The sequence below is a fragment of the Meles meles genome, chromosome 2 (genome assembly GCF_922984935.1).
Source record: "Meles meles chromosome 2, mMelMel3.1 paternal haplotype, whole genome shotgun sequence".
Classification (NCBI taxonomy): Eukaryota; Metazoa; Chordata; class Mammalia; order Carnivora; family Mustelidae; genus Meles; species Meles meles.
Genome location: NC_060067.1, coordinates 22,126,768 through 22,139,234, shown reverse-complemented (window position 1 = coordinate 22,139,234; position 12,467 = coordinate 22,126,768).

Sequence of the window (12,467 nt, the reverse complement as noted above, 5' to 3'; positions counted from 1 at the left end):
TTATGGTGGGCCACTACCGAGCAAACCCAACTTTATGATGTGGCAAGTGCAATGGAATCTAGTTTATAATGGCCATGATAGGTGAGTGGTCACTTTGTGTCTTATGGTCAAGTATTCCATTTCTCCTAGGACTCATTAACATGGCAGGTGCAGTTTCTCAAAGGCCATATAATTCTCCGTGGGAGAGGCCATGGCCTTAGTCCAGAATCCCATGAACCAGTGTTGTGATTCTCACACTGAGGCTTGCCATAGTTCCATACGGCATCTTTTCCCAGCACTTACCACCAACACCATAGTGTCTGCTGGATAGGATGACTCAAGCAATAATTCCTTTTACACCACAGTCTGAGTTTGTTGCAGAATTCTTCCCTCTATGGGACTCACTCAAAGCTGGGGACTTCCATGTCACTCAGTGTGCAGGCTGACTGATTATTATAAAATATGTTACTTCCAGAAGCCAAGAGTGCATGCTTCTTCCTTCACTGTGGTAGAAAATGAGTGCTGAAGTAATTTGTCATTTACTTTGACATTTTATCTGATGATTGGAGCTCTAAAAATTTGACAGAAGTTCAGATCTCAAGCTTTCATAGGGTTTATCTCCCACTCCCTGCAGATCCTGTATTCACCAAGGACTTCAAGCATGCCAGCTACCTCTTGCTCATTTTATCAATAAGTATGATGTCATTGCTGTAATTTTTTTCCCTTAAATTGGATGGTTTACTCTTCAGACTGTATTATGACACTGGGCAGGAGACCTCAAAAACTCTGAGGCAAAAGCCCTATAAATAATCCTCTCTTCTAATGGAAAATAATGCATTCACTAAATCAATAGCTTTATTAATTTGTTCGGGCAATGATACCAAATTTAGCATAGCAGCTCTGATAGGGGCTACTATTTGGGAAGCATGCAGTCGTCTGCACTCCTTCTCCAGAACCCATTCAGTTTCTTCAGGGGCTAGATTTGTGAATTAAATGGAGATATGGTAAGGGGCTGCGACCCAGGCATCTTGTAGGTCCTTAATCACATCACTGGTTTCTGTTATTCCCTAGGCTTGTGATACGGTGTTTCATTCATTATTTGGGCAAGCTAGAGGGTTTAGATTTAGAGATTTTCACTTGACCTTTCCTTGAGCTCTTACATCACAGTACAAGAACACAAGGGGGGAGGTATGTCAACTGCCAAGCTTATCAATTCCAGTGATATATTTGGAGTCTGCAGAAATAACCCCTATGTGAGTCTGCAGATTCAGTGAGCCACTGGGAGCGGGACTTTTGCGAGGACTCTAATATTACCTGACCCCTTAAATCCCTATGCTAAGAGAGGAAGGGCCATGATGATATCTATGCCAAATCGGACCCTGTGTCTTATAGTCCTTAAAATAGCTGGGTAATCCTTATTCCTCAATGCAACCTGAGTTAATTACCATAGTTCCTTTCGAGACTCAGGGAATCATCATGGGTGTTACAGAATATTTCCTCTTTTAGCCAGTGGCCTCCAGATGTGAAAATTGGCCTACGAATCAGAACTAAGCAAGGGATCATAATCTGGCATTGCAGCAATAACCTTTAGCCTCCCACTCCTCCATTCTTGCCGCTTTCTGTTTGCAGATGTTGTAGAAGTCATGACACCTTTGTTGGCTACCCGGCCTTTTGCCTTTATGGTTGCCATGCTCAATAAATCACTTCTAAAATTTCCTGCCTATCAAGCCTCCTTATCAGCCTTGTCTCCTTTAGCAACTTTGCAGTAATTATGACCTCCTGGCTGCTGGTAATTAAGTCTTGGCACTTGACTTCTACCATTTTGAGGCCATATCATCCCTATAGATTTTCACGAGCCCAGCTCTGTGGTCACCACTCTTACTGTCATCCTTGGCCTGCAGCCTGCCTGAAATTCTGTGTCAAGCTGATGTCTCTGTCACCAACAGTTCCTAAAAGCTTTGATGAAAGTGTGTCCTTCGGGCCCTCCTGTGGAACATAGTCTGATGAGTCTTCTGATCTCACGTATGTATTATTCCAACATGCCTGTAACCCTCAGCGTCTTTACTTGTTTCTCTCCCATTTTCCAGGGAAATTCAGATCTTCACTCTTTTCTGAGTGCTTTACATCACCTTTTCCATGTTTTAAAGAGCCATACCAACAGAGTTAGGCACACCCCTGGTATCCTTGCTGGGCTGTTAATCCCATGTCCTGAGAAAACAACCCTAAATGGACTCTTACCCAGTCTTAAATTCTAAACACCTTGATCAAGAACCAATGTTATCTATATTTCCCTGATTCCTGCTGGTACATGTTACCTACCTAATATATGTAATCCTTTTAATGTAGTCTATTTTCTTTCTTGTTAGTCACAGAATATTCTCATAAGAGCCAGTTACTCCATTTTAGAATCTATTGTTCACTGTAGGCCAGTCCCAAATCCCCATCTAACTGCCCATTTTCTCTGACCATTCTGGGGACACTTGTGATAGTCTTGAGTTTTCTGAGAAATGGATACCAAAATGGGATTTTATATACAAAATATTTACTAGGAGACATGAACGTGAAAGAGAATGGGAAGTGAGTCAAAGTTGCTGGCCAGAGCCAGGAATCTGCCATGCATATCAGATCCTTACCAAGGAGAGAGGGAAATAGAGGTTGGAAGGATGAGTCTTAGATTTCAGCACAGTTCTGAAGAGCAAGGTCAGCCAGGCCAAGAGAAGGCCTTTGAACAAAGTCACTGCTATATCCCTGCTGTGCCCTGTTGTTGGTTGGGAGTAGCCCAGGGAATGTGTGGCTCCAGAGCAAATGCCATGCTGGATTGGAGAATGTAGAGCTGGGGCCATGACTCCGTTACATTCCTTAAGTCAGAGATTTGCTAAGCGAATTTCAGGTCTGGCACGGACTCAGCACATGTGTACATCCTCACAGATACATGCATCCTCTCATACAAAAACACGTTGGCAGAGCAATTGCACTTACGAAAGTTTATTAGAATATCAACTACTTGGGCGCCTGGCGGCTCAGTGGGTTAAAGCCTCTGCCTTCGGCTCAGGTCATGATCCAGGGCTCCTGGGATGAGCCCCACATTGGGCTCTCTGCTCAGCAGGGAGCCTGCCCCGCCCCCCCCAGCCTGCCTGTCTGCCTACTTGTGATCTCTGTCTGTCAAATAAATAAATAAAATCTTTAAAAAAAAGAATATCAACTACTCACTCGTGTTTATTATGCTGCATCACAATATACTCTATAATATTATTAAGTGGCATTGGTAATTCTGGCTCACAGCAGGCATGTAGTGATGTTTGAATGATTTAAATTTAACAAGTAGAAATCTGTTAATTCACAGTGTTAATTCAAAATAAAAATCAGGATCGCAAGGATGCTAAACTTGCATTAGCTGAAAAATCTGTTTAGCTGTTTTAGATTTAAAAAAAAGTTCTTAGTAAAATAGAGATAGGTTGTCTTTCTGTGTAGCGCTCTATCCTTTGCATTGTAACTTATAATGAAATACTGGAATTTCACAATCAAGGTGGTGCAAAAATGTTTAATTTAATTTTAGTTAATTAACTTAAAATTGTTCTAGAGCTACTAGTACTGTAATTTGTTGTAGAAAGATAAGATAGCAAAAGAAAAAAATATTTATTATTGGAGATACAATTATACAACTCAAGAGAATGACATGGGATATTATGATGATTAATGAGAACATTCAGTTGTAGTTGCATCCAGTATTTACATGGAGAAGTATTTATCTTTCTATATACAAACAAACCCAATGAGAAAATATAATGAAGGAAATCACCTCATTTACAATAGGCAAATAATACATAAAATACTTAGAAATAAGCTTCACAAAAAAGCGAGACCTATGTGTAAAACTAATTATAAAGCTACTTAAGGTCATAAACTAGAGCTTTAGTAAATAAGAAGACATAATCTGCTATTGGCCTGGGCATGTGTCACTTCTCTCAAATAATGTATTAATTTAGCAAGATACACCCCAAATATAATCTCAGGAAACAAACTGAGGGTTGCTGGGGGCTGCGGGAAAGGATGGGTTGTCTGGGTTACAAATATTGGGGAGGGTATGTGCTATGGTGAATGCTGTGAATTGTGTAAACCTGGTGATTCACAGACCTGTACCCCCAGGGCAAATGATAATACATTATTTGTTAATTAAAAAATCAGATAATCTTTTAAATTCTTATCAATAAAAAAAAGAAGAAAAGAAAAAAAAACTTGTCTAAATAACCAAGAAGTTTCTGAAACTGAAAAATAATATGGGCAATTCACAAAAGACCTTACTGCTTGTCCAGGATCTGATTAACATAACTCTCAGTGACAAAACTGACCCTTGTCCCATTTCTACAGTTATCTATAAGATGTTGAGAGTGATGGACAAAGAGTTGTTTTCAGTCAATGTATAGTATGTTCTTTCTCCCAGAAATCTTTTCATTCATTTTTTCAACATTCAGCAATTGTTTATTCTTACTCCATTCCAGGCTCAGTTCTTGATGCTGGGAATAAAGTAATGAACAAAACAGATAGTTCCTGCCCTCCTGCTGTGTACATACTAGTGGGGATCAAGCAGTACATTGCATAAGTTTAAGGATAAAGAAGTGCCCTAGCCAGGGACACCTGGGTGGGTGGCTCAGTTGGTTAAGTGTCTGCCTTCAGCTCAGGTCAGAATCCCAGGGTCCTGGGATCATCAGTCTCCTTGCTCAGTGGGGAGGCTGCTTCTCCCTCTGCCTGCTGCTTTCTCTCTCTCTGACAAATAAATAAATGAAATCTTAAAAAAAAGAAGAAGAAGAAGAAAAAAAAAAAAAAAGAAGTGCCCCAGCTAGTGGCAGAGGTTTCTAGCAGGAGACCTTTCCAGACAGGATTGTAGTGTTGTTACCTTTTGCATGTAAGTCTGCAGCAGAAAGGGGGGTAGTCGAACCTCCTCCTATTCTGACTCTCAGCTCTCCCAGACTTATATTTAGGATCTGCAACTGCATATCTTTTCTGGAGACCCCAAAAATTAATCCTTCACCTCTCACTGGAGAATAGTTCTGCCCCCTCTCTTATAAAACCTACTGGCTCATTTCTTTGTGTATTTTTAGGCAGATTTGTTTGATTTACCAATGGAAGTCTCTGTCTTGGTGTCTTTCAAAATGAACCTCCTACCAGCATTTGTCAATTAAATGGTTTATGCAGGAAACTATTCTTAATGAATGTTAGAATAAATTTCAGAGTTACAATACATAAAAGAGTATAACTGATTCAAGAAATAAAAAGTCGTAACAATGGAACACAGTGGAGGTCAGAAATCTATTCAAATAAATATGTGGTACAAGTGGCATTGATTACAATGGGTCAGTCATTTAAGTAGCGTTGCTAGAAACGTTGAAATAGCCCACAGGAAAACAATAAAAAGTTGTATTACTTTTTTATTATTACTGTCAGATAATTGTTATCCCACAGTAAATTTCCAATAAACTAAATATCTTACTATTTTTTTATTGTGGTAAGAACACTTAATGTGAGATCTATTCTCTTAACAAGCTGTAAGTACACAATCCATTGTTGTTGACTGCAAGTACAATGTTGTACAACTTACCTCGGGATTATTAATCTTACTTAACTGAAACTTTACTTGATTAATAACACCCTTCCCCCCCTACCCCGCCATGGCCTCTGGCAACCATCATTCCAGTCTTTCATTTTATGAGTCTATTTTTGATACCTCATATAAGTGGTATCATGCAGTACTTGTGACTGGCTTATTTCACTTAATAAAAAGTCCTCAGGGTCTACGTATATTGTCCCATATTGTAGATTTTTCCTCCTTTTAAAGGCTGAATATTATTCCAGGGTATGTCTCTATATCATGTTTTCTTTATCCCATCATCATTAGCTTGTTTCTACAGCTTGGCTATTGTGAATACGCTGCAGTAAACATGAGAGTGCTAAAATTTCTTTGAGATCTGAATTTCAATGATTTTGGATATATACCCAAAAGTGGGATTGCTGGATCATACTGCAGTTCCATTTTTAATTTTGTGAAAAACCTCCATACTCTTTCATAACAGCTGTACTATTTTACATTCCCATCAACAGTGTACAAGAATTAAAATTTCTCCACATTCTTGCAAACACTTGTTGTCCTTGTTTTTGTTTTTGTTTTTAATAAAAAAAAAACATTCTGAGGGATGTGGGGTGATATCTCATTGTGGTTTTGAATTGCATTTTCCCGATGATTAGTGAAGATGAGTATCATCATATAAAATGGAAGCCATAAAAAAGTACAAGAAGAAAATATTGGAGAATTTAATTGTATTTATTTCTAAGCATTGCAAAATATCCAGAAGCAACAATAGGGATAATAGTTGAGTTGAGTTGCATTACAAAATTTCTTCATAAAAAAAAACAACAAAAAACAACTCCTTAAATAAAGTCAAAATGCCAGCAAAACTGGAGAGCCAAAATATTTGCAACACATATGAGGGCAAAAGTACTAAAATAGAATGTGGTGTTTTTTACTTCTGATATTTCCTTCTTGTGATCCCTTTGCTTTTAATGGCTGCCCTTTTGAGAGTTCAAGTGTATTTTGCTATTATGTTTACTTTGATACTCTTAAAAATGATTTGTAGTTATAAAAAGAATATTTGCTTCTTCCTTTTAAGTAATTTAATTATAGTAAGCTCAACTTTGGTTAAGATGAAAATAGAACAAGTTCACTCTAACTTTGGCCTTTACAGTTTTTCAGAAGTTTAATTTAGAAAGTTAAGTAAAAAAAAAAAAAAATCACTATTTCATATTTAAATAAAGGTGTGGGAGATACATTTATATGTATATGAATCTACATAAGGTTTAATCATCTTCAGAAAAAGATAAGTCTTCAATGAGAAATAACATGCCAAGTTATGATATACTTAAATGTCAATTTTGTGGACAAAAAGGAAAATGCACGCTATTTAGAAAATTGAGATGTGGTGTGCTATTTATTTTGCTCTCCTTTCCATCCAATCAGTACTTTGGCAAAATATTATTTTTTTAAAAATCACCTAAATATTCTGTAAATTCTGATTTTGTATCAAAGCATCATATGAGAAGAAAGAAACTGGGAAATCCACAATAAAGAAAGGAATATTTGATAATCACTGAAATAAATACCCATTTCTCCAACCTAAAGACGTGTTGTGTTGGCATGCTAGGACTACTGTGTTCTGACCAATATAATTTTTTTTTAAAGATTTTATTTATTTATTTGACAGACAGAGATCACAAGTAGGCAGAGAGGCAGGCAGAGAGAGGGCGGGAGGCAGGCTCCCTGTTGAGCAGAGAGCCCAGGACCCTGGGATCATGACCTGAGCTGAAGGGAGAGACTTTAACCCACTGAGCCACCCAGGCACCCATATAATGGGTTTTGATTAGGTAAAATTACTGTTTTTTTAAAGACTTACATCTTCCTTCTTAGACAACCCTTTGTCACTGGTCCTTACCAGATAATCTTTGATATATCTGAGTGTTTGCCTATCACTTTATTTTTCACAAGGTACATTGTACTGTTAATAATCATGGACATTTATAGGCAGTCCGCAAGTAGTTAATGGTATTACTATGAAGAAAGATGCATATTTCAACTTGTAACATAGAGATTTTTCCTTTTTGTTTTCAGAAAAACCCAAAACATGTTTAACCTATTTTAGTTACCTTGTTTACACAGGAGACATGTTGATATAATTCCAGGAGTGACACATTTATGCTGAAAGATTATGTACATTGTATATAATTGGTTTAATTAATAATTTCTTTACCAATGTCAACTCAGCCATCAGATTGATATTTCAAAATAATGAACAGATCATGTTTTTTTTTCTGATATTTAAAAATTCCTACTGTTCACACAAAGTTTCTAATGTTTAACCTAATTAAAATACCTTACTATCTAGAATCTGCCTACTTCCACAATCTTTAATGGTTGACACTTTCTGTCTCTTACTTCCTCACTTCCTAACTTTAAAAAATTCTAATTACAGTAGTACTTCTTACCTCTTATTGTATGGTTCTTAGCCTCCTTCTCCTTACGATGATGTGAGATGATAAAAATGCCAACATGTTGAGATGAAGTGAGGGAAATGACCAGCATTTTGATGTAGAGTTAGGCCATTATGGACCTTTTGACAACATGTTGGAACCAGGATCACCCTCTTCCCTAGGCGACTGACCATAGGTAACAAACCTTGCAGTACAAAACCTTAGATAAGTGGAATTGTTGTATATTGTTCTTCTTCATCTTCTATTTTGCTTTTGTTTTCTTTTTTAATTTCTTGAACTGGTCACAGACTCTCTTACCTCAGAACACTCACACAATCTCTCCAGAATTCTCACTAAAATAAATGCTCATCTTGATTTTTATTAAGGAACTACATGTTCATGTCTCTGGTCACCCAGACTTGAGAACTTTGAGCTGAAATTTTTTTGAGTTCTGTTTTTTTACAGCTTCTCAGTCATGTCACATCCCAAATGTTCTCACTTAACCTTCTTCTTTTCTTTGTCACTATACTTCTTCCCCAATTGAGGATCATGTCTTCCATTATTTCAGCAGTGTTCTACCTAGAATCCTGCGTCAAGACTCTTTCTTTCAATCCCATATTCCCAGTTAGATTTTTTCCTCCCACTAACTATTTTGGTTATTTTAAACATTTGTTCAAAAGTCTTTCATTTTCCACAGAACCCTTCGAAAAAAACTAAACACCCTTTTTAAAAAATATTTATTTATTTATTTTAGAGAGAAAGACAGACAGGGGGAGGGGCAGAGAGAGAGGGAGAGAATCTTAACCAGACTCCCCACTGAGTATAGAGCCTGATGTGGGGCTCATTCCCAGGACCTCAAGATCATGACCTGAGCCAAAATCAAGAGTCAACCACTTACCTGACTGAGCTACCCAGGTGCCCCCAAACTACTTTTATTTTTATTTTTATTTTATTTTTTAAAGATTTTATTTATTTATTTGACAGGCAGAGATCACAAGTAGGCAGAGAGGCAGGCAGAGAGAGAGAGAGGTGGAAGCAGGCTCCCTGCTGAGCAGAGAGCCCGATGTGGGGTTTGATCCCACGACCCTGGGATCATGACCTGAGCTGAAGGCAGAGGCTTTAGCCCACTGAGCCACCCAGGTGCCCCCCCCAATACTACTTTAGAAAAGTATTTTAAAAAATTCTGTAACTTATATCCCGCTGTTCTAGTATTTCTTTACATAAATCATTTATTCTACATCTAAACCTTCCCTGGGTTTTTTTGTACACATTTCTTCACCTGCCTTCACCCACTCCCCACATCTCCAATTATAGTCCTTTCTAATTTTTAGAGGAGTCCAGATACTGTAAATTCAGGTATTACACTGCTTCACTGAAAACTCTGAGTGGTATATAATCACAATTTGCAATGGCTATTTGTTTCAAGGCATGTCTAATACCTTGACAAAAATTTTTATTTCACATAAGCTTTATCAATTCTGGTTCTATACTAAGATAATGTTTTTTTTGCTTGCCAACTGCTAATCCCCTCTTCAGACTTTATGTATTTTCCACTTGGTGGTTTGCTTCATAGAGGCCAGTTTTTCTACTCCTCTATCCATAGTTTTTACTACCTGACTTTGCAGTTCTTCAGATTTGGGAGTCTAATATACTTCCATCTCTCTTGACTTTGAGTTTGGCTCTATGGCTTGTTTTGGCCAACACAATGAGGTTGCTGTGAGAAGAAGCAGAGCTTTGCAATTGTTGAGGTCTAATGTAGAACTGCCCAGCTGAACACAGCCTAGGTTGTTATTGAGTTTGGGGGTAGTTTTTAATTCAGCAATACCAATCAGATTCATCCATACTCACATAATTTTAGTATGTGCTTCTGTTACTGCAGTTATCATCTTACTCTGACTATATTTGACAGAGGTAATTCATTCAAAAATATTACATGCCCTGATTATTATATTTAGATGAATTAATTAAATGGAACATATCATGTATATTTATTTTTTTTTTTTAATTTTTAAAAAGCTTTTATTTGTTTATTTGAGAGAGAGAGAGAGAGAGAAAACACAAGCAGGGGGAGCAGCAGCCAAAGGGAAAAGCAGGCCCACTGCTGAGCAGAGTCCAGACGTCAGGCTCAATTCCAGGACCCTGGGATCATGACCTGAGCCAAAGGCAGATGCTTAGCTGACTAAGCCACCTAGATGCCCCTGTTTTTAATATATGCATATATACCCTATCTGGGGAAAGGTGATTGCTTAATCATCACTGAATTCCTCCAAGCACCTGCTATACTCAGTACTCTGCACAAAATAAGCATTCCTTAGTGCTTGTGAAATGAATGGACTTTAAACTCATAATATGTCAAATGATACAAATGTATATATAAATTTAAAAATAATTTTGATTACCAGGGGCATAAGAGTTTTATAATTTGATCACTGATTCAAAATGTAATTAAAATGGTTATTTTTAGTTAATTTATATAGTGAATTTTGAGGATTCTCTTCTGCACTTAGATTGGGAGAGTACACACTTGTTCGTGGCAGCCCTGTTCACGATACCTAGAAGGTAGAAGCAACCCTAGCGTTCATTGACAGACGAGTGAGTAAACAATGCAATCTATCTACACACAGTGAAATATTACTCATGCTAAAAAATGAAGGCAGTTTTGTCACACTACAACATGGTTGAGTCGGAGGACATTATATTAAGTAAAATAAACCAGTCACCTAAAGACAAATTCCGTATGATCCCATTTCTATGAGATACACAGAGTAGTTAAATTCATAGGGACAGACAATAGAATGGTGGTTGCTTAGGCCTGGATGAGGGGAGGAGTGAGGTAGTTTAATGGTTAGAGTTTCAGTTTTACAAGATAAAAAGTTCTGGTGATGGATGGTGACGGTGGCTACACTACAATATGAAGGCACTTACTGCCTCTGGATGGTATATTTAAAATTGTTAGAATGGTCAATTTTTGTGTATATTATAGTAAGAACAATGGGGGGAAAAGAGTAGAATAAAAAATTTTATTAGCTATTCATAATATGTAAGTCAATGGATATGGCAAGGCTTGGTTAGATATTTAAATTATTTAAATCTTGAATTAAGTTTGATGCCACTGCCAACATTGGCCAACTTGTCAAAGGTCTATGTGGTGAATGAGGAAAAAGAAGCTTTACATAAGAATTGCCCTTGAGTGAAACCACATATCTGTGGTCCAGACTGTGCCCTGTGTTTGACACATGGCTAAAGTATGTTGATCCCTATAGCAACAGTTTTGCAGGATGGTTGAGAGCCCAGGCAGGGTTTCCAGTTCAAACTCCAACACTTAGCAGCTGTGTAAAGTTGGGCAAATTGTTCACTCTCAGTTTCCTCATCTCTGTGTAAACTAATAGATTAACATTCATATACAGCACTCAGGAAACTGCCGGGCATGTTGCAAATATCACAATATCAGCTATTACTATTCTTGCTGAGAAATCTTGGAATTAGAATCTAAACTCTATCATCATTCCTAAAAGTCTGGCAATAATGATGTTTTAATAAAATATTACCTCTTCCTTCAGGATCATGTGGATTCTGAAGGAATGACTGTTGTTTTGGAGGAGTGAACATGCCAAACTCTTCTCCCTTTGACTTATTTCTGTGCCATGCCTAAGTAGGTAGCTGGAGCTTCTAAGTGCTTATCCAGTCAAGCCTATGCAAAGTAAAGGGACAAGGATTTACAGCTCAGAGCCTCTTGATTTCTGTGTTAAATGTGCCCAATCTGGAGTAAAGGGGGGAATGAATCTTTTACCATGATATGGGTATTTTGGCCTCTTTCTCTCCTTTTAAGTGTACTTTCCAATAGTCATCTCTCCTCCTTAATCATTTAAATAATTGGCAAGCCCTGCGGCCCTTAGCAGAAGGTGGGAGCTTATTTATGTCTCCTCTTTGTCTGTAAAGACAAAAGAGAAGAACAGATGAGATCAGATCAAGGAGTACTTTGTTTTATAATCTCTCTGGAGAAATCTAGGAGTTCCCTCCCTCCATGCTCATATTTCTTATTGTGAAGCACTAATGAAGACACTAATTAGTCGTTCAGCATGGGCTCCCCTTGGATTTTTTCGAGACCTACTTCTTTCCATTTTGCGTATGCTTCTCTTGTATGTTTCCTATTGCTTTTCCTAAATTCTGTTTGTGGGATAGAAGAGAAAACTAAAGCAATGGCAATTCTTCCTCTTTTTTAAGATACAGTATATGTGTCTAAAAACTCATATTGAATGCATGTCAAAGAAAATTTACTGCAGTCAGATAAACACTAAATTGACAACCCATCAGGTAAAAACTAAGTGCCACTGATTACAATAAAGCTCAAAGATGAGAAGTCCAAATCTTCTCCTGATACATGTCCTAGCTAGAATATTTATGCTCTCATTAGCATATTGCAATGCTGAGTGCAGAAAGTGATATGACAAAGGAAGTGTTCCCAATGATTA